This window comes from Ictalurus punctatus, unplaced genomic scaffold, assembly GCF_001660625.3.
Source record: "Ictalurus punctatus breed USDA103 unplaced genomic scaffold, Coco_2.0 tig00004240, whole genome shotgun sequence".
NCBI classification, from domain to species: Eukaryota; Metazoa; Chordata; class Actinopteri; order Siluriformes; family Ictaluridae; genus Ictalurus; species Ictalurus punctatus.
Genome location: NW_026521099.1, coordinates 33,224 through 55,932, shown reverse-complemented (window position 1 = coordinate 55,932; position 22,709 = coordinate 33,224). Strand labels below are relative to the sequence as shown.

Genomic DNA, 22,709 nt, shown 5'->3' with positions numbered 1-22,709 from the left:
ATTTAATTCATCGATGATTGTAGACGTTTTGAGGTTTCACGTTCTTTGTGCTTTATTATCATAAATATACACTTTGTTTAAACTTTTGAGTTTGGACACAAAATGTAAACATTCCTCATGAATCCAGAACATTCATTTGTTTATTATTTAGAAAGTAATAATTAAACAGCTGAATAAAATGATCAGATTAATCACTTGCAACATTTAGGATATGAATTTCTTGTATTGAGAGAGGTTTTTAATTATACACAGATATAAATAGATGTTGTTTATTTGTAGTTTTCATATTTGACTCAGTACATTACACCACATTTATTTAATCAACTATTTATCAAGTTTTTTCAATATTGAACTGAATGATTGTTCAATATCAATAAAAATCTTCAAATAATCTATCAACACCATCAATACATCTAATAAGTAAATTAAAAATCTACATTTATCCAGCTGATCTATTGACTGGTTTATTGAAAGTTTTACAGCTTCGGCAGGTAAAGAAGCCATGGCTTTAATCTGATCTTCTGATTTCTAATGATAATTAAATGACAAAATACAGAATTAAAGAATATCTTTATTTAAATTCAAAATCACGAATCATTTAAAAATATGGACTAGAAGTCATTTCTACAAGTGTTCATACAGACAGAAAGACCAGAGATGAAACGGATTTAACAGATACAGGACAATTAGGACAAGGAAAGTGAGAGAACTAGAATTATCATTTTTTTTTATTATTTTTTTTTTAAAATTACAACTGTGTTCAAGATCACAGCAAAAAGACAGTAGAGGAAACAAAGGGAAAAAATATTTCACATTTCCTGTTTAAATTCAACAGTAAAATCTCATGAACTGAAGACATCGTGACTTTTTGAAACCGGTCGTTACATTTTTGAGTCAAACGGAGCAGGTAGTGATGAAGAAGCTGCCTCGAAAGATCATTTCTTCTCCTCGAAGAGTAAAAAAAAAAAAAAAAAAAAAAAAAAAAAAAAAAAAAAAAACCATGAAATCCTAAATGCATGAAAAATAATCTATGTACATTTTATGTCTAATTACAGTGAACCCTACGGAGAGTGAAGCTCACAGAGGCAAAGTGTTCACGCTACAGCAAATTTCACCGGTTGACGCTAAACTCGCTCACTTAGAAGGTGCGTTTCTCTGTCCCGGGATATTCCTAGCACTGTGTGAAAGCTCCTGAGATGTCCAGCATGGAGACGTGTGTGTGTATGTTGATGTGTACACAGTACCAATGGTCAGGATGTACTGTTGTGTCCGAGTTTCTCGTTCTCCTGAAAAACACACGTGCGCGCGCACGCACACACACACACACACACACACACACACACACACACACACACACACACACACACACACACACACACACACACACACACACACACACACACACACACACACACACACACACAATGGAATTGTAAAGCAAAACATTGGAATATATATCTTAATCACATCTCATAGTCCTTTTATAGAGTCTGAATCAGTTTGACTGATTCATTTCGAGTTTATTCAGAGTCGAATCACTTTCTAGTGAGAATCAAATACTCATCTCAGTCTAGTTCGTTTGGAAGTGTGCGACTCTCACTAGAAAATTATTCGACTCCGAATCGTCTCGAAACGAATCAAAACCGATTCAGACTGGACAAATGGACTAATAGAAGAGAAAGAGCAACAGGAAAGAGGACAGCCTTCCTGCTGAAAGCAAACCGGATCAGAATCTTACATTAGATTATTTTCTATATTTTTATTTTAAATCAGTTGTGTTGTTTTTCTTCTTTCTGCACTCGATTGAGGAAACACAGCAATGATAAATAAATAAATAAATTTATCTGTCCAGCTTCCTCCTCTTCGTCCCCCAGAATGACGTGTGGGTGACGGATTGACGGATTTAAAAAAAGATGTCTGGGCAAACTGTGACCTCCTAGAGTTAAAAGTGAGCATCCAAGGAAATTTAATGTGTTAACTGCACTACATTCTGCAGTCACAGCACCAGAAAAAATATGTCCATCTACTGTACATGTTAACACACAAAAAAAGCTTTTGAGTATTAGTTACCCTGTCTTACTGTACAAGGCACCTGCAAATAATAAAGCAAGTAAATAAAAGTTCATCTATCATTTCACTTCCACTAATCAGTCTTTTGACCAGTCTAAAAATAAAAAGACTAAAAAGAAACAGACTTAGCAAGAAGAACTGAAGATATGTGGATGATGATGTCTCAGTTCCACCGCAGCTTCAACAGCCCTGGATCTTCTCCTTTAAAGCTTGGAGAAGGGCACGTCTTTCGGACTCTTCTTTTCCAGGGCTGCCTGCGCTGACTTCATAAGATCCTGTGTCTGCAACATGTTCATGTTCCAAGTAGCCTGGAGACGCAGAGGAGATATCTCAGATTTCGACCGCTCTACTTTGTGTTTGTGGCCATACTGTGTGTGCATGGGTCTACCTTGAGGCTAAAAATGCTTTTCATGTCTTAAGCAGGTTCTTACCATGTAGTCTAGGCTCTCAGTCACACTGTGGTCTCAGGAGTAGAGGAGGTTGATTTTGGTTCCTTGGACAGCGACGCGACTCCGGCCTGCAATCTCACCTGCTATTTCCAGAGCTCCAGCAATCATGGACTATCAGGGAACACACGACTGCAGAGATGAAGAACAGAACACACACTTGCCTTCATTTATACTAAATAATAAAGCTACATGAAAAAAATACATGGTACAACCCAAAGTCACATTCTTCTGTTATCATTCCATATCTTCCATGTGTCAGTCCAGAATTTCACCTTTTTGTGATCACAGAAATTAACGCAAAATCAAGAAACTCCACAATATTCAGAGGAGCTTCCACTTTTTCAAAGTCACTGCAAATTTGGGCCAAAACATGTCATGACACGTCATCACCACAACAGGCCTTCAGCACAGGTTACTCTACTTCCTGAAAAAGTGCAGACCCGGATACAAGTTACGTTCACATTCATGGGACAATTCACATTCACAGTTCCATTGTAACTGAACTCGGACCACCTTCTACAGGTAGTCTCGGGTTCGGTACCGCAGTGCACTTCCCAGTCCACATTACGACGGTCACATTACCAACTTTTCATGCAAACTGCTCTGTGTTGGACTAAACATCCAGTGGGAAAGCCCACTAGAAGAGCTACACTGCAGAATTTTTCTGTCTAAAAATGAACAAATTTCAGGTTTTGTAGCTCTTCTTTGATAAATGACAAGATGGTAATATCATAAAATAGTTCATCATAAAACTTTGTATTAAAACCAGACATCTGATGCTCACAGTGGTTTATTTAATCTTCAACAAACTGCAAATGTAAATAATTGTTCAGAGTGTGCCCCCTTGTGGTCAACTCTTTCATAGGGGCTTGTACGAGTCAGAACAATCAGCCCATTCTTATCTTCTCATCACTTACTATCTCTATATATGATCACATGGACAAAAATAGCTTGTTTACAGATCTTGGTGTAAACATGTAAGCAAGCAATGTATGGCAAGTTAATGTTCCTCATACCTTCACCTGAAACCAGGCATCCTGTGTGCACAGACGAATATCACAGGCTGTGATTAGATCCACTCCTGCGAAAGAAGAAATCAGATCCACAAAAAAAAAAAAACTTAGTAATTCAGTCTCCTGCAGCTAAAAGCCCCAGTAAAAGATAACTCTCTGATGGTTAAAGCGTTGCAGGAAAAGTGACAGCAAACAATATGGATGGAACTTCCCAGAGTTGTGGTGAGTGTATGAGATGATGGTACTTAACACTCCCAACAGACCTGCTTCCACACAAACGCCATGCACTTCCACCACCACGGGCTTTGGGCACTGCAGACACATCAAACACAAAGTTCAGTTTATATACCACAATGTATTACTCTAATAGGTTATTGATTGTACAAATACTACATGCATGTAGAACCCCTACATGCTTTGTGTTTAATTTATGTAAGGAATAAACATACGGTTATAGGAAAACAGTCAACGATCCAATGAAGTGGAGTGACCGTTATCACCCTAAGGTAGAACTGCACATTCTGAAGTGTTTTATTCCCCTTACACCACAGCAAGTTGTCAACAAGCGCATTTCGTTATTAATTAAAGAAGATCATGTCATACACATTAATCTATTTTAAAGGCTGATCGACAGTGGATCTTACAGATGCCGATAACCAAGTCAGGTAGCACCTACTAATAACCGATTACTACTGAATGGAAATATAACACTCAGTGGAAAAATTAAGTTCACTTTATTACAAAAATAAACAGTACTGACCGTACCATGAAAATGTACTGCACTTTTTCTAATGAAATATATATATATATATATATATATATATATATATATATATATATATATATATATATATCATCAGACTTTTAATCTGAGGGTCCAGGGTTCAAGTCCCTGTTTGGGTGTTGTAGTACCCTCCATATCTTCTGAGAGGACCAGTGAAACCATCTAAGGTGCCTCTTTCCAGCATGTTTTGTTCAGCAAGCAAAATGGGCAAACTAAGGGTAAACATTCAGCAGGTTGTCAAGTTACTAATGGTTACCAGGTGAGAGTGTTGCTACCTAAGCTTTGTTACCTTTTAGCATGAAGTTGACAAAGACATGGGTGGTCATCATAGAGATTGGAGTCCATATAACAGCATCCTTATTAGACTGCGCAGAAAATCATGGGTCTGTGTGAAAAAGAGCACACTGAATGACCCCGACATGATTTGAACCTTCTGATCTGGAGTCAGACGCACTTCCGTTGCGCCACGAGGCCCTTCCCTGAACATTAAGGGAGATTTTCAAGATCAAATGGTAGATCTCACCCCAGTGCGTGAGAGTGAAGCGCGGACAACTTATACCTGAAGCGCAACTCAGGGACTCAACTGCCTATGCGATAGAACCATGGTTCAGCCTTCTTCTGGGTAACTTCACACATTTACCATTTGTACGAGGCCTTTGTGTCATTATACGTGTCAGACGATGGGCAATCAGTGGCAAAGGTGGCGTAAACCTGCTTTTTGCGAGGCATACAGAGCCAAGATTACACGTCAGTTTGTGGTGTGGAATTAACGTGTTTGTTAGAAATTTTGGTCTCCTTGTGCAGAAAAGCCAAGTTTAATTAAAAATGCTGATGCTATTCTACTTGTTCTCATACCATGACACGAAGGCATTCCTTGAACCAAGACAAGCCTCCAGAGTGAGCCTTACGAATAAGAGTTATGCTGGTAACGATTTCCAAGCGACATGCTGGTCAAAAGTGTGCTAGTTGTAAACAAAAATACGAACAAGGTCGTTAAACAGAAAGCACTGGGGTTAAGTTGATCTCAACTTAGAAACTGGCCAACATAATAGATAGGACCAAAGTTCAACATTCTCTTGGTTAACGTCACCATTTTACAGGTTTCACAAGAACCTTGTCTCTTTGTATGTCTCAGACTGCAGGCAGTCAGTGGGTAAAGAAGTATGAAGGACAGAGCCGTGGTTGAACCCTGTTGGTTTGTATCCTTGAATAGTGGTGCTGAGCTGTGTTAATAGTTTGTAGAAAGCCATGAGAACCAGATGGGATTTATGTCTGTGAGAACCGTTGAACTAGAGCGTCCACAGGCCTGACCTACAAGCTCGAGGGTAAAGTGCGCTCTCTCTCCTCGAGCCCAGATAGCTCAGTCGGTAGAGCGTCAGACTTTTAATCTGAGGGTCCAGGGTTCAAGTCCCTGTTTGCGTGTTGTAGTACCCTCCAGATCCTCTGAGAGGTCCAGTGAAACCATCTAAGGTGCCTCTTTCCAGCATGTTTTGTTCAGCAAGCAAAATGGGCAAACTAAGGGTAAACATTCAGCAGGTTGTCAAGTTACTAATGGTTACTAGGTGAGAGTGTTGCTACCTAAGCTTTGTTACCTTTTAGCATGAAGTTGACAAAGACAAGGGTGGTCATCATAGAGATTGGAGTCCATATAACAGCATCCTTATTAGACTGCGCAGAAAATCATGGGTCTGTGTGAAAAAGAGCACATTGAATGACCCCGACATGATTTGAACCTTCTGATCTGGAGTCAGACGCACTTCCGTTGCGCCACGAGGTCCCAGCTCGAAGCCTATAGCGCATCATGGTGCAAGGCATACTTGTTCATCGGCGTGGCCATCAAGACGCATTGGAACTCGGAGACAGGTGGTGGGCTGTGACTGTTGCGACTAGTGTCTGACATCTGGGCAAGAGCTCTTTCAGAGGACAAGGCACGAGCCCTTTAAAGGCATAACCTGGCTGGTTTCCCTTCCCTGGACATTAAGGGAGATTTTCAAGATCAAATGGTAGATCTCACCCCAGTGCATTGAATGACCCCGACATGATTTGAACACGCAACCGTTGCTCGCTCGCTCTCTCTCTCTCTCTCTATCTATTTTATATATATATATAAAAACAAACACACACACTATGAATAAATATTAAAGTAAATAAAAAGATGTACAGTATTTCACAATAAAGTGAGAACTCCCCTCACATTTTTGTAAATATTTGATGATATCTTTTCATGTGACAACACTGAAGAAATGACACTTTGCTACAGTGTAAAGTAGTGAGTGTACAGCTTGTGTAACAGTGTAAATTTGCTGTCCCCTCAAAATAACTCAACACACAATGTCTAAACCGCTAGCAACAAAAGTGAGTACACCCCCAAGTAAAAATGTCCAAATCGGGCCCAATTAACCATTTTCCCTCCCCGGTGTCATGTGACTTGTTAGTGTTACAAGGTCTCAGGTGTGAATGGGGAGCAGGTGTGTAAAATTTGGTGTCATCACTCTCACACTCCCTCATACTGGTCACTGGAAGTTCGACATGGCACCTCAAGGCAAAGAACTCTCTGAGGATGTGAAAAAAAAAAGAATTCTTGCTCTACATAAAAATGGCCTAGGCTTTAAGAAGATTACCAAGACCCTGACACTGAGCTGCAGCACGGTGGCCCAGACCATACAGCGGTTTAACAGGACAGGTTGCACTCAGAACAGGCCTCGCCATGGTCGACCAAAGAAGAAGTTGATTGCACGTGCTCAGCGTCATATCCAGAGGTTGTCTTTGGGAAATAGTGCTGCCAGCATTGCTGCAAAGGTTGAAGGGGTGGGGGGTCAGCCTGGGCTTTGGACACTGCAGACACAAACACAAAATCAAGTTTATATACGACAATGTATTACTCGAATAGGTTATTGATTGTGCAAATACTATATGCATGTAGAACCCCTACATGCTTTGCGTTTAATATGTATTATGTAAGGAATAAACATGCGGTTAAACGAGCTTCATTTTGGTAAAATTCAAACATTCAACATTCAAAGATGGGGGGGGGGGGGGGGGGGGGCTACAGAAATCATTTGTTGCCTCAGCTGGTAAATACAGTAGCAAATGTACCAGGTCATAAATTGGCTAACGTATTGGAGAGACAATCCAAAGTGTTCAAAGAAGAGTTGGGTCCACTACTGGAGAGAGAACTCCAGAGGCTGGTGGAAGACAAGATCATTGAACCAATGCAGTTTGCAGAGTGGGCAGCTCCCATTGTTCCAGTCAGAAAACTGATGGTTCTACCCCAATTTGTAGGGATTATAAATTCGCAGTAAATCCAGCTCTAGTGTGGAACAGTATCCAATTCCCAAGGTAGAAGATTTATTTGCTCAGTCGGCAGGAGGAAAGAATTTCCCAACTGGACATGACCCATGCGCATCAGAAGATAATACTGTACAAAAATTCCAATAAGTATGTTACAATCAACATGCACAAGGGATTATGTACTTACAACAGGCCACCATTTGGAGTTGCTTCAAGTCCAGTGATCTTCCAGCACACAATAGAAGGGATTCTGCAAGACATCAAACGCGTCACAGTTTATCTGGATTGCATTCTAGTCTCAGGGGCTAATGAACATCTGCAGAACTTGGATGAGGTACTAAGTAGGATAGAAAAGAGTGGACTGAGGCAAAGAAGGAGCAAGTGCGAGTCCTTGGGAGAAGTAGAGATATTTTTAGGTCACAAAATTAATGCCATAGGATTACAGTCGAAAGACAGGTCCTATATTATGTTTGAGACAGCTGGCATTGTAGCCGTGAAATCAGCTAACATTATGCTCCATGTAATGTTTGCGATATCCAGTTATTTGTTAAACGCTAACGCATTGCAGTGTTATAAACTACCTCCTAATGGACCACCATGCATCTCCATTCAGCCCGTGTCCTGTCAGCTAAATGTAGCATAATGTCACTAATAATTATTCACATGTTCATGCTTTTAATAAATCTTTTTATCCTGACACCGTATCAGTGAATTTAAACTAATGCCTGCATTCAGAGTATAAGGGGTGTGTGTGTGTTCAGGAGTGCACCTTAGCACTTATTAGTCATGGTCAGACAGTGTTTGAACTAAAATATATCTCTATATCTCTCTCTCTCTCTCTCTCTCCCCCAGTATCAGCCAGAGGAGGATGCCCTCCAGGAGTTTTTAATTTTATAGGTTTTTTTTTTAATTCTCTGGGTTTTTAAAAAAAATAATAAAAATCACACCATGGTACTGAGCATGTGTACTTTTGGTGGTATCGTTACCAACGACTAGATTTTTGGTATCATGACATCCCTAATATGTAAGGAAATAGGATGAACTCTGCATACAGGGAAGCTTAGTTTTATGGGGACTCGCGTAGTGGTTCCACCTCCGCGGCGTGCGGCTCTTCTAAGACATCTACACGAAACCCATCCAGGAATTACCAGGATGAAAGGCCTGGTGCGTAGCTATATGTGGTTGCCACACTTGGATGCAGAGCTGGAAGCATTGGTCAAATCGTGTGCAGTCTATCAGGAAAACAGAAACGCTCCGGCAAACGCGCCACTGCATGCGTGAGAGATACCAGAGCAACCATGGAGAAGGATTCACATTGATTACGGTGCACCGTGGATGGGTAGAATGTTCTTGATCGTGGTAGAAGCATTCTCAAAATGGATAGAGGCTTATCTGTTAATCAAGTCTACATCCACAGTTACCATTCAGTGCTTAAGACAAACCTTTAGCCAACACAGGATACCAGAAGTAGTGATGTCAGACCATAGCAGTTTTTTTGTTTTTTTTACCAGTGCTGAATTCCAAGAGTTTATGGAAAGAAACGGAATTAAACACAAGCACAGCACCCTACCATGCATCTTCCAGTGGTCTGGCTGAAAGGGCCGTTCAAACATTCAAAACCCTGATGAAAAGAGTGCTGGAGAGTCCATTGAAAAAGCTAGGCAAAGTGCTGTTCAGTTACCGAACGACGCCACAGTCGACCACTGGCAAATCAGCCGCTAATCAGCTGTGTGGAAGGAAACTGGTCTACACAGGGTCTCATTGAGATACAAATAATTGAGAAAAATGGTACCATGACCAACATGCAAAGGAAAGATATCTCGTGGTGGGTGACCCAGTGTATACTAGGAACTTCAGCTCTGGACCTACTTTTATTCCAGGAACAGTTCAGAAAAAGACTGGTCCTGTATGGTGCACAGTAGCATTGGGAAGTGGGCAAGTAGTGCACTGACATATTGATCAGGTGAGAGATGGGCACAATGCAACATCCGTAGCACCAGAGTTGTAAGACACTTCACGGCCAGATGTTGCCATTCCAGCGCATTCTACAAAAGACTCAGGTTCTTCATTCTCTGAGGAAAGTCACAAACAAAAACTGGGAGGAACTTCTGAAGTGGCTGCATCAGAAACTTTCCTTGGGATGGAAAACCCCGAGTTGAGAAGGTCTACACGTACTAAATCTCCAAGCTATCTGAAAGATTATAATTAGTGTAGTGGTGAGTTCCCCAAACGCAGGGCAAGAATGAACCCAGGAACTGAACTGAATCTCAAGAGAAAGTGGGGCATGCAATAAGACAATGGCCCAAAACAAAGAATGGTTAAAGAACAATAAAGTTATTGGTTTGAATGGCCAAAACTGAAGTCCAAGCCTATGTGCAGGACTAATAAACAGTTACTGGAAATGATTAGTTGCAGTTCTTGCTGCACAAGGGGGTCAGATCAGATACTGAAGGCAAAAGGTTCACATACTTTTGCCACTCCCAGATATGTAATATTGGATTATTTTCTGCAATAAATAAATGACCAAGTATAACATGTGTCACGTTTGTTTAAATGGGTTCTCTGAGTAGTTTTAGGACTTGTCTGAAAATCTTGTTATTTATGTAGAAATATAGGAAACTCTAAAGGGTTCACAAACTTTCAAGCACCACTGTAGCTGTGATGTGCAGCAAAAGGTTGTTGAGCTTCACAAAATGGGAAGTGTCTATAAGAAAATAGCACAAGCATCGAAAATGCTCATTTCCACCATCAGGACAATAATTAAGAAGTTCCAGTCAACCGGAAATGTTATGAATTAACCTGGAATTGGACGCGTGTCTATATCGTCTCAACACACTGAAGAGGACGGTTCGAGTGGACAAAACATCTCCAAGGATCACAGCTGGAGAATTGCAGGAGTTAGTTGTGTCTTGGGGTCAGAAAGTCTCCAAAACTACAATATGAAGTCACCTACATCACCACAAGTTGTTGGAAGGGTTTCAAGAAAAAAGCCTCTACTCTCATCCAAAAACACACTCAGGTGTCTTCAGTTGGCCAGACACTACTGGAACTTCAAATGGGATCGGGTTCTATGGTCAGATGAAACCAAAATAGAGCTTTTTGGTAATAAACACCAGAGGTGGTTTTGAAGCACACAGATAGGTAGCCATATGGAAAAGTACCTCATGCCCACGGTTAAATATGGTGGTGGATCTTTAATGTTTTGGGAATGTTTTTCTGCCAGAGGACCTGGACATATTGTTAGGATACATGGATATTAAATAAAAACCTGACTGCCTCTGCCAGAAAGATTAAAATGTGCCGTGGTTGGATCTTCCAGCAGGACAGTGATCCAAAACATACATCAAAATCAACGCAAAAAACGGTTTACTGACCACAAAATCATCAAGTCATTTAACACTAATGATCAGTATTGAAAATATTAACATGGATATCTGAGTCTGCTAATAAAATTAACTTCTACTTGCAGACAAATTTTGTAGTGTTTAGGACATTTAACACCCTTCCGTCCAAAAGAAACCAAAAGGGGGTACAAACTTTTACACTCCACTGTATTTGGTTGAAATTGCGCTTATAGAACAACTGAACAGCAACGTTTCCATACAGGTTTTAGTGAAGTGTTTAACAATAGCAACTTGACTTGAAATGGATGATGTTTCATTAGCGTGGCCTGTGCCCAAATCCTGCACGACTGCGTATCTAGGTACACTACACACGGTCTGAACGAATGGAGTCTCTACCGCACCTAGTGCACTAGAGATAGACATTCCATACAAGGTGATTTGGGACGGAGCCAGTGCACAGAAACCGTTTCCCTGCGAGAGGCGCAGGTGAAGCTGGAGCTGTGTGACTGATTTGTGCACCTGTGACTACAGAACTATCTCAAGTCTCCACACGGAGAGCTGTTCAAGAGAAAAACACTCCTAAAGAACAAATCACTGCGTCAGCGAGACATCAACCCTTTAACTAGACGTTCATCCCAATTCCACACAAATACCGCGGAACTACTTAGGGCTGAGAGACAGTTCAAAAAGCACTGAAAATAAAGTCACTCGGTAAACAGTTGCTCTCTGCGTCACCCAGACAGCGAGGCGGATAAACTACAAGTTCCCGAGAAGCGTCAGATTTACTAAACTAACTAGTTCACCGTTTATCCGGCGCTAAATAAACTCCCACCGAGTTAACTCAGGTTAGTACTTTATACGAAAACAGCCGCAGAGCTAACAAGCTAGCAGCTTAGTGAATAAATAAGGCCAAACGCGTTCACCTACCCACCTACAGTCGGGTGTGAAGTCTACAAGTTGCTCAGTGCTGCGTTTTCTCTCCACTCCTGTAGTTCTCCGTCATTAAATGCGGTTCAGAGACGGCTTCCATTACACCAATCACCAGTCGTCAGTGAGTAACCCGCTCGCCATGTACAACCTGCTACCTTTAACAGACAGACGCGGTTAGTCACGCCCATGGACGCCAGAGAGGATAATATGATTGGTTCGAACGTGCGTGGTGGGTGGAGCCACGAGAGAGCGCTCTACATAGAGTTTAAATCTATTACTTCATCCCCAGTGAAATCCTCTTATACAGAGACTAAGGGTCCATAGAGTAGGATTCAGTCATTATCTACATCATTTAATTCGCTTGAGTGACACCTGTTTATAATAGTTTCACATAAAATCACAAATATTATAGCTTAAAAATGCAACTCATACAAATTTTTTTTGAAAATAAATTATATATTTTGTAAATGTATAAAATAAAACTTGTGTCCTATGTGGTGGTGTAGTGGCTAGCACAAGGACAGATTTAGTGATTTGTCGGATCCTAGACAAAATATAGGGATGGGGCCCTCATTTCAGTGTTTTAACATCAATATTTAAAATTTCAGCTTATGTTATTTAGCATTAACAGCAATAATCAGGCGTGTACGGGGCCTAAAAGTGGCCCTGGACTTTCTGGCCCCGAGTGGACCACCACACCCGGTCCACAATACGCCACTCATGAAGTAAGCATTCTGATGGCATTTTAGAAAAAAAACACAATTAATTAGCAAAAAGTAAAAATAAAACTTTCTTAACCATAAGTTTATGCAGCGTTTTGGGGGCCCTTGCTAGCTCGGGGCCCAAGGCAATTGCTGCACGTACGTTATCATGTTTGCCTTGCACCTCCAGTTTTGGAGGTTCAATTCCTGCCTCTGCCCTGCATCGTAGTTCTCATCGTGCTTCAGGGGGTTTCATCCGGGTACTCTGGTTTCCTCCCACAGTCCAAAGACATGCGTTGTAGGCCGATTGGTATCTCTAAAAAATGTGTGCAATTGTGCCCTGCAATGGGTTGGCACCCTGTCCTGGGTGTCCCCCCACCTTGTGCCCTGAGTCCCCTGTGAGTCTTGACTCTGTGTAGGAAAAATGGGTGGATCTATGTGTCCTGCTCTAAAAAAAAAAAAAAAAAAAAAAGAACCTGTTTGAATATTAGTACTTGCAAACAAGCTAAAGTGTTGTGTGAAGTGTATTAAAGAAGACAGAGCACTTGTGAATTTTAGACTTGACTGAAAATCACTTACACACAAACAAACAAAAAACCTCAAAAGTGTAAACTCTGGGTTTAAGTATCTGTCCAGTGAAGTATTTAGCAGCGCATTTATCTCCATATCAGGTGTGTTATACCATTACACTGAGCAGACTGACCTATCATAACAATCAGCATATAGTCTCATATTCCATATTCTATTATATAATAGCAGTATTATTTAACTGAAAGTCAAAACTTTTGCTACTAAAACCATGCAGTAGAACTGCTCGATAGAAATAACATTGCTCATGTGACATCCTATTAAATGTAAATATTATGTATATGTACTTTGGCTAGTTGTTTTTTTCTCCATATGGTTATAATGTTCCCAAGACTAATACATCACAGGTATTCATAATGTATACATAAGATGGACTACCATAACAAAATGAGCATAAAGTTCAAGTCATGCACAGATGTTTATAATCGAATCATTTTCCTATATGTCACAAATGACCAAATAGTCTTCAGTAATTCCAGACAGCATGGAGAAAGTTAAATAAAGTGAAGTGAAGGATATAATGGATGCCTGAAGGGTTGCATAAAACAACTCAAAACTATGACTACACAATAAATTGATGGGATTTATGTGCATTAAATTGTGTTTTTATGAAACATCTTAAGAAACAGGGGAATAATGTCGACTGAGATTGATTACTTAAAGTGAAAAACAATAAGAATCATTTTATAATAAATAAATAATGTACAATGTAAAATAGATCAATTATTTACAATAACCTGATTGCATAAGTGTGCACACCCTTAAACACATTTAAATTTTATCACAGCATTTCATCTTTTTGGATAAGAGTAGATCAGTTTGGAGCGTCTTGATTTAGCAATATTTTGCCATTCTTCCTTGCAAAAGCATTCTAACTCCGTCAGATTGGCTGGACATCTCCTGTGCACAGCCCTCTCCGGGAAACCCCACAGATTTATGATTGGATTTAGGTCTGGACTCTGACTGGGCCATTCCAAAAGCTTGAACTTGTTTTGGTGAAGTCATTCGTTTGTTGATCTGGAGGTTTGCTTGGTCGTTAACATGCTGAAAGGTGAAATTTCTCTTCATCTTAAGTGTTGTAGCAGAAGCCTTAATGTTTTGTACCAAAATTGACTGATATTTGGAGTTATTCATTATTCCCTCCATCCTGATTAAAGCCCAGGTCCAGCTGAAGAAAAACCACTCCAAAGCTCAGTGCTTCCCTGTGGGGATGGTGCTCTTTTGGTGTTGCATTGTTTTTTTTTTTTTGCCAAACATGTTTTTTGGTTATAGCTAAAAAGTTAAATTTTGGTCTTGTCAGGTATCATAACATTATTCCACATGGTTTTGGGAGATAAAAAAGGAGTAATTTTAGATGTGTAATTCACAACCTTAAACTTTTCATTCAAAACGTTGCTAAATGTTTGAGATTTTTCTTTATTCTCTCGACCATATAAACCATAATACTTAAATACTTAAGAGACGACAACTGAATTTATTTGTGATATTTGTCTTTGTACGGAATGAATGAACACAGAATATTCCAGGTGAAACCATCAGGGTTGAACAGCATTAATAGGCACTAGATGGGACAGTGATGTGAAGTTTAAATAGACCCTGTAATGCAGCCTGGCTGGGGTTTTAAGGTCATGTAAAAATCCACTTAAAAATGATATTATATAGAACACGGATACATTCATGGCTCATTTGTTCACATTTAATCCGCACTGAATCATTTGTCAAGTACTGAATAGAAACCATATTCTGTTCATTAAAATTTACTCCAAGTACGTGCATACCATGTGTGTAAAAAGAAAATCAGTACCATCATGCCCTTCTTTAGAGATTTTATATTGATTAGTTTCACTTGTCCATTTGCTCTTACTATGTTAATATTTACGAGGGGCATCTACACACAAATTGTGTTTTTGCTTTGTGCAGGATAATAAAATACATCAAAAAGGCACTCGGGATAAACATTGTGTACATGGACTTTTTAATAATGCTGTAAAATGATTAGCAAAAGGAGACTTCATAATCTTGCTTACAAATCAGAATATATAACTTCAAATAATAATAAACACAGGAAGACATTTCTGTAACCCATCATTCACAACAGCCTTTAAATCTGTTTGCTGGTCCATCTGTAAGAGAAAAAATATTATACATGCATACAAAAATAAATTTCCAGCCCAGCTACACATTTGAGGTTTCATGCTAACTGCAGTTCTACCTGCTTTTTATAGTTACAGGTGTGAGTCACATTTCTTCTGTCATATTCTGCAGAGAGCATAATAAAGCACACCCTTCTTTTTCCCCCTGGTTTCACAGACAAGGCCTAAGCCTAGTCCCAGACTAAAATGTATGTCTGAGCTGTTTTAACTGAAAGCTACTTGCACGGACGGATCTTAAAACACGTCAGTGCCATTGTTTTATCTCAGGATGTGCACCAGAAATATTTTTTTCTAAAGACACGTTTATAAAAGCTACTGAAATGTCCTAATTTATTGAAGATCTAATCCTGGCTTAATGAAAACCCTGTCTGTGAAACTGGGCCTTTATCTTCTAGTGAAGGAGAAGAACATTCATTGAGCCTGTAATAAACTTTTAAACAATCTTTAAATAGTAAAAAATTAAGGACACTAATGTAGTAACCGCTGAAAGTATCATGGTGAATATAGTCACAAATAAGGTCAAATATTTCACAAGACCTTGAGCAGGGATAGTTGTGACTTTCACAATATAACATCCTCTACACAACACCAGCAACGATGAACTAAACCTGTTCTGAGACCAGGAGCTATGTTGAAAGAAGAGAGAGCAGCACCTTGCACAGGAAGAACCTCTCCTCCTACTCGTCAACCCCATCATACTTACACTTCTTGCAGCATAACTGGACTCACCTCTGTGTAGCACAAGTCAAACCACTGAACAGAAAAAGGTTGGTGGGTGGACTACAAGACACAGTCACACTTTATTTATAATAATAGAGTGTTTATTCAGAGTCGTACCATCACCTCTTGGGAGAGGGTGAAGATGGCTACCTGTGTTGGAGTGTGATGGAGAACAAGATCACTGCAGCACAAGCACCATGGCCAGAAACCCTTTTGACCTAAAAAAAAGAAAAAACATGTTTGGTAAATCATGAGGCTGTCTAACAGAAATTAAATCAATACATAAAAACATGACAAGCATTCTGGCTAGGTCAGCTGATGAAGGACAACATACCCCAGCCCACTTAGCTTCCACATGACAGCCAGGAAGTCTTTCTTGGTGGCCTCCAACACAGCCAAGCACTGCATGTGGAAAACAGCACCTCAGTAAGAATCTGAAAATAAAAGATCATCACCTGGGGCTCACAGAGGCCAGAAATGCTGCTTATGTAGAAAGTGTAAAAGCAACTCAACATCCAGGTCATAAACACACACTCAGCAGGAATATAGATTTATAATCTGCGGCTTTAAACAACGTTTGGGGGAAGGTGCACTTCCTAAACATGACCACACGATGGCAGTCAAGATCCATCCAGAACACCACGCAGCGCTGCTATTTTATTTATTTTATTTTATTAATCACCCTTTCTTCTTCTTCTTCTTCTTCTTCTTCTTATTATTATTATTATTATTATTATTATTGTAGTATTCATATTAGCATAAGATTAGGAAATAATTTCTAAAAACTCAGTCACACCTTCATGCTACCTCTGTGCATGATGTCAATGGTGCACTGCTCCTCTTTCTCCATAGATACAGGGAGCCTCGACTTTAAGCCTTTTTATTGCAAAAGCAGCTGCTACAATAATAATTATGTGTAGATGGAAAAAAAAGTATTAGGCTAAGCAAATGTTCTGAGTTTTTTTCTAGCAGTTTTTGACTTTTTATTTCAATTTGTGTAGCGCTTTTTACAATAGACATTGTCTCAAAGCAGCTTTACAGAAATATCAACATGGTATACAGATATTAAAGGTGCGAATTTATCCCAACTGAGCAAGCCACTGAGTGGCGACGGTGGCAAAGAAAAACTCCCTAAGATGTTTTAAGAGGAAGAAACCTTGAGAGGAACCCGACTCAGAAGGAACCCATCCTCATCTGGGTAACAACAGATAGTGTGAAAAAGTTCATTATGGATTCATATGAAGTCTGTATGGCCTTAGGAGCAGCCGTAGTCCCAGCAGTCTGGAATTAAAGAAGATTTGAGCTCCATCCAGAGGCAGAAAGGATCTGGATCTCTAGTATCTCCATAAATTCGTGGGGGGCTCGGTGAAAGGAGAGAGGGAGAAAAAAGATAATTATGACTGCGAATTAGTAGAACAGAATCTAGTCAGGGTAGGCTTGAGTAAACAAAATACGTTTTAAGCTTAGACTTAAACACTGAGACTGTGTATGAGTCCCGAACACTAATAGGAAGACTGTTCCATAACTGTGGGGCTCTATAAGAGAAAGCTCTTCCCCCTGCTGTAGCCTTCACTATTCGAGGTACCATCAGATAGCCTGCATCTTTTGATCTAAGTAGGCGTGGCGGATCATAGAAAACCAAAAGGTCCATTAGATATTGTGGCGCGAGACCATTTAGTGCTTTATAGGTCAATAAAAGTATTTTATAATCAGTGTGAGATTTCACTGGGAGCCAATGCAGTATTGATAATATCGGTGTGATATGGTCGTATTTTCTAGTTCTAGTTAGGACTCTAGTAGCTGCATTCTGGACTAACTGGAGTTTATTTATATTCCTACTGGAACATCCAGACAGTATGGCATTACAGTAATCTAATCTAGAGGTGACGAATGCATGAACTAGTATTTCCGCATCATGTAGTGACAATATGTTTCTTATTTTAGAAATGTTTCTGAGATGAAAGAAGGCTATCCTAGTAATATTATCTACATGAGCATCAAATGATAGGCTGGAGTCAATAATCACTCCAAGGTCTTTAACTGCTGTACATGATGAAACAGAAAGTCCATCCAGAGTAACCATGTGATCAGAAAGAATACTTCTAGCTACACGTGGGCCTAATAAAAGTATTTCTGTTTTATCAGAATTAAGTAGAAGGAAGTTAGTTAACATCCAACATCTAATGTCCTTTACACAATCCTCAACTTTACTAAGCTTCTGTCTGTCCTCTGGCTTCGCTGAAACATACAGCTGTGTATCATCAGCATAACAGTGGAAGCTAATTCCATGTTTACGAATAATTTGACCAAGGGGTAGCATATATAAAGTAAAGAGCAGTGGGCCTAAAACAGACATGTACATGTATTTCATCAACACTGCTACGAGCTTATTTTTTCCCCATAACAATAATATAGCCTTATTCTCTGTTTACTCTGTTATAGAAAGACTATAACTTTATTCCCAGTTCCTCTCCTTAATTTCAGTCACTTCCTCACTGAAACCTATAATCAGAATAACTCCAAAGCTCAGGACCCAAGTCTCTACTCTAAATCATGTGTCTAGAACACAGGCTCTGAACTCTTATCTAACACATTTGGTGTTTTATCTGCTCTAAAGCACCCACCTCAGCTCGTGCAGGCCGCTTAATTAGCTGATGACTTGAATCAGGTGAGTTTGGTGCAGGTTCTAATTGAACATCCTCAGGAGTGTAAAGAAGCCTCTCTCTAATATCTTTCTTACCGGTTCAACTCCAACTTCATCACCACCCTAAGAAAGCACTGCATGTTAGTAGTGTTCAGGGTCAGTATCTAAACTGATAATCTATTCACACACACTAGCACTACTGCACTTCACATCCAGTATTTCCTTCTCTAATGTAGTGGGTTCATAATAAAACTGCCATATTAAATCATGAGCACCAAAAGTCATGTTTATTCTCATCACTGCTCCTGTGTAGCTTAATATGTTCTGTAGAAGGCCTCGACTATTTCACTCGAGAATATCCACAAATAGGGAAGAAGATTACAGAGATAAATGTAATGTATACATTATTATATTAAAACAACGATTATCAAGGGAGAGAAAGAAAGTGAGTTCTAGACCTCTGATCTGTACATGACGTCATCAAAGATCTTATGGTTCACTGCTCCAATTTAACTGTGTGTGTGTGTGTTAGGGATGCACCGATGCCGATACCAGTACTCAGGTGTCGGCCCGATACTGTGTTCATGTACTCGTACTTGTAAAACTACCCCGATACAACCGCACCGACACCACTTTATGACAACGTGACATAGCCTAAACTCTCTTCACTTGAGTAGGCAGTCGGAAGAGGAGCAATGTCAGCAAATCGTCACACGCACGTAATGCGACACCGCTAGCTTTAGCCTCAGAGTCACCGACACTGACTTTCTTCAATTTACTTTCTGTCAGCGTTATCTTTTATTCCCAACATGACCTCAGTCCCCATCAGATGGAGGAGAAATCATCACGTGACTGAGGAAGAAAGTGTGTGTCCTCTAAGTCAGGGATTAAACACCTCTGAGAAGGTTTATAAACTTTATAAAGCGGAGTTTGTGGAGCACAGAAGCATGATAGTGATGCGGTCGCAAGCTGCTCAAAAGGTTTAGTTTAATTTAAGTTTGTCATTATATGCTGTATCTGCGCGCTTGCAGTGTAAATTCTGTCGGAAGTGATGTGTTAGTAACTGGTCACGCGCGTTGCTGGTCATGCGCGGCGTAGACGCGCTGATACAGAGTGTAGCGCGAGTAAGATCTGTAATGTCTAATTCACACATTATGATCAAAAGTAAAATCATGTCTAAAGACACCGAGATACAGAAACCACAAGTTGCAGTGAAAGTGAGTTTTTATTATTCATTTAGGACTGGACTTTAATTCTGTGCTTTTTGTGCATCCATAAAAAATAATAATGCTATCTATCTAACTATTTATAAATGTTTATATATATTTATCTTATATAGTTAGTTTACATTTATATTATATAAGTACTTATGCATTATTTTTTTTATGGATTCACAAAAAGCAGCGAATTAAACTACAGTCCTAAATTAATTAATTATATATATATATATATATATATATATGTGTGTGTGTGTGTGTGTGTGTGTGTGTGTGTGTGTGTGTGTATTGGGTTCTTTTCTGTTTTGGACAAACATCTGTGTAAAGTTTTAGTCTGAATTTATATTTGTAACACTCAGTTTGTGGATTTTATTTTAAATAAACAAAAGAAGGCACTGAAAGTTTGCCCCGCCCCCATCAGATTAATCGACAAAATAATTGACCAATTAATCGATTGTGAAAATAATTGTTAGTTGCAGCTCTAATAATAAGCTGTATCATGAAATTGTTTTTTTTTTTAAATAATAAAAACACCTTAATTCTTTTCAAAATAGAGTTGTCTTTGAGAAGAAGAATGGAGTGTAATATAGTGTGAATCATAAAAATTCTATTTCATTTCTATTTGTTTACAGAAAGACTTCAGCAATAAAAGCAGTATTTTGCTGTAGTTGTTAAGGGGCCGTTTATACCACAACGTTTTCAAATAAAAACCGAAAACTTCTGATGCGGTTTGGCTGTTTGTTTCCATGACGACGGCGTTCCGGGGTCTGAAAACTTTGGAAAACGGGTTTCAAAGGGCAAGTTTTTGAAAACGATGCCGTTATCATCTCCGGTAAATCATGTAAATTATTATCCAGAAAAACCACAGCTCCTCCGTTTACTTGTATTTGTTTACAGCGCGGTCTTTCCCTCATCAATATGGCGGACACATACAGTTGGTACGTGGTTAAAGAGAGTGTCGTGTTTATACAATAAACCAGTATGTTTATTAGAAACTACTGTCTGCAATATATAAGTATATCATATCAAAGTCCATATAACATGGCTATCATACTTAAAGCGACTTATTAACCCTAGAATGCATGAACCAAAAAGCCTACACAAATGCATAAAGTGGGTCGAAAATGAACCATACTGGATTGGATGGTTTTCTTAATTAATTTGGTGTCCTATTTAAAATAATTATTTGATATAATGTATGATACACAAATGCCTGCAGTCCAGACCTTTCACCAATTGAAAACATTTGGTGCTTCCTGAAATGAAAAATACGACAAAGAAGACTGAGGACTGTTGAGCAGCTAGGATTCTGTATCAGACACAAATGAGACAACCTTCCTCTCCCAAAACTCTAGCAACTGGTCTGCTCAGTTCCCAGACTTACACAGACTGTTGTTAAAAGAAGAGGGGATACCACACAGTGGTAAACATGGTCCTGTCCCAACTTTTTTTAGATGTGTTGCTGCCATCATATTCAAAATGACCTTATTTTTATGACCTTATTTATTTTCCCTTAAAATGGTACATTTCCTCAGTTTAAACATTTGATGTATTCTATGTTCTTTTGTGAATAAAATATGGGTTTATGAGATTTGCAAATCATTGCATTATGTTTTTATTTACATTTTACACAGCGTCACAATTTTTTTAGAATTGGGGTTGTAGAAAACAAGGCTTGGATGCTAGAAATGCACTATAAGATTTTACAAAGAAACAGAGGGGTATACATAGACAAACTAAACAAGAGCTAAAGAGTGATAATCATATGACTTGCTCAGTATCTTTCTGTGTTTTTCTTTCCAGCTGTAGTGCTTTTGAATGCTGTTATGGTGGAAAGTATAAGGAAGGGATTTGATTATCCAGTGTGGCTTGGGGAGATTGACACTTGTATACAATCTTTTTAGAATCTGTCTCAGTCTGGCTCATATACAGAAAAAAATAAAATATTTGGTTATTTGATTCAAACAGAAGCAGATGTTTGTCTACTATATGGAACTGAACTTTCAAAACAAAATCATAGGAAGCTTAACAACCCAAAGTTTAATCATTTATACTCTGCAACCTACAATTCCAAGCAAAGAATTTCATCGTACTGGATTATGTGTTACGTTATGTGTTTACAGTACTTTTCTGGAAGCCCGGGTCTAGAATGTGAAACATATCTGAAATATATTTTACAAAACATAATTTGTTACTTAACTCATTTAAATGTGGCAACCCCAAAAAATGCTGGGTGGTGTTGGCTCGAATTTAGCCTATTACCCAAAAACATTTAAAACTCAACTTAGAAGCCAATACTCACATGTACCTCTGAGCCCAGTTGGAGATAGAAAAAACACACCAGCCGTGAGTGAGAAGAAGCAAGGGTCCAGCTTTATTGTTCCATTCCACCACACGAGATCCACACCGATGAGAATTCTCAGAAGTGATCCCCATACCCTGAGCTTAAGCTCCAGTATTTATACTGTATTTACACACTAGATAACCCATAGGTTTCCAGAAAAGGCCTATTTCACTTACCCATAGAATTGAAACCAGGGGTTTTACTTTACACACAAAATCAGAACCCTGGCATTTCCAACAACCCAGGAAACAAAAACCCAGGGTTTCTAGTTACCTAGGTTGCCAAAAACCAAGATTCCCATTTACCTAGGTTTTCAAAAACCAGGATTCTCTTTTACCTAGGTTTTCAAAAACCAGGATTCTCTTTTACCTAGGTTTTCAAAAACCAGGATTCCTATTTCCCTAGGTTAAAAAAATGACGTAAGCAAGACGACTAAACAACCGGGAGGGACCTTGGTCTTA

General features: G+C 39.2%; 1 long non-coding RNA gene across 11 annotated transcripts; it reads right to left on the bottom strand.

Annotated features, from left to right (window-relative positions):
- Window positions 1–553: 553 nt before the first annotated feature.
- LOC128631123 (uncharacterized) lies at window positions 554–17,022 on the bottom strand. 11 transcript variants are annotated; one of them, XR_008395282.1, is made up of 6 exons: window positions 11,883–12,222; window positions 7,795–7,857; window positions 6,938–7,151; window positions 2,502–3,844; window positions 1,082–2,378; window positions 554–941 (listed from the first exon to the last, which is right to left on the bottom strand). It is a non-coding gene; the product is annotated as an uncharacterized LOC128631123 (long non-coding RNA). The 11 variants fall into 11 exon arrangements; XR_008395285.1 differs by lacking the exon at window positions 554–941 and having other exon boundaries at window positions 966–2,378; window positions 2,502–2,648; window positions 3,536–3,844; window positions 11,883–12,236; XR_008395283.1 differs by lacking the exon at window positions 554–941 and having other exon boundaries at window positions 966–2,378; window positions 2,502–3,600; window positions 3,796–3,844; window positions 11,883–12,231.
- Between the last annotated feature and the right edge of the window lie 5,687 nt (window positions 17,023–22,709).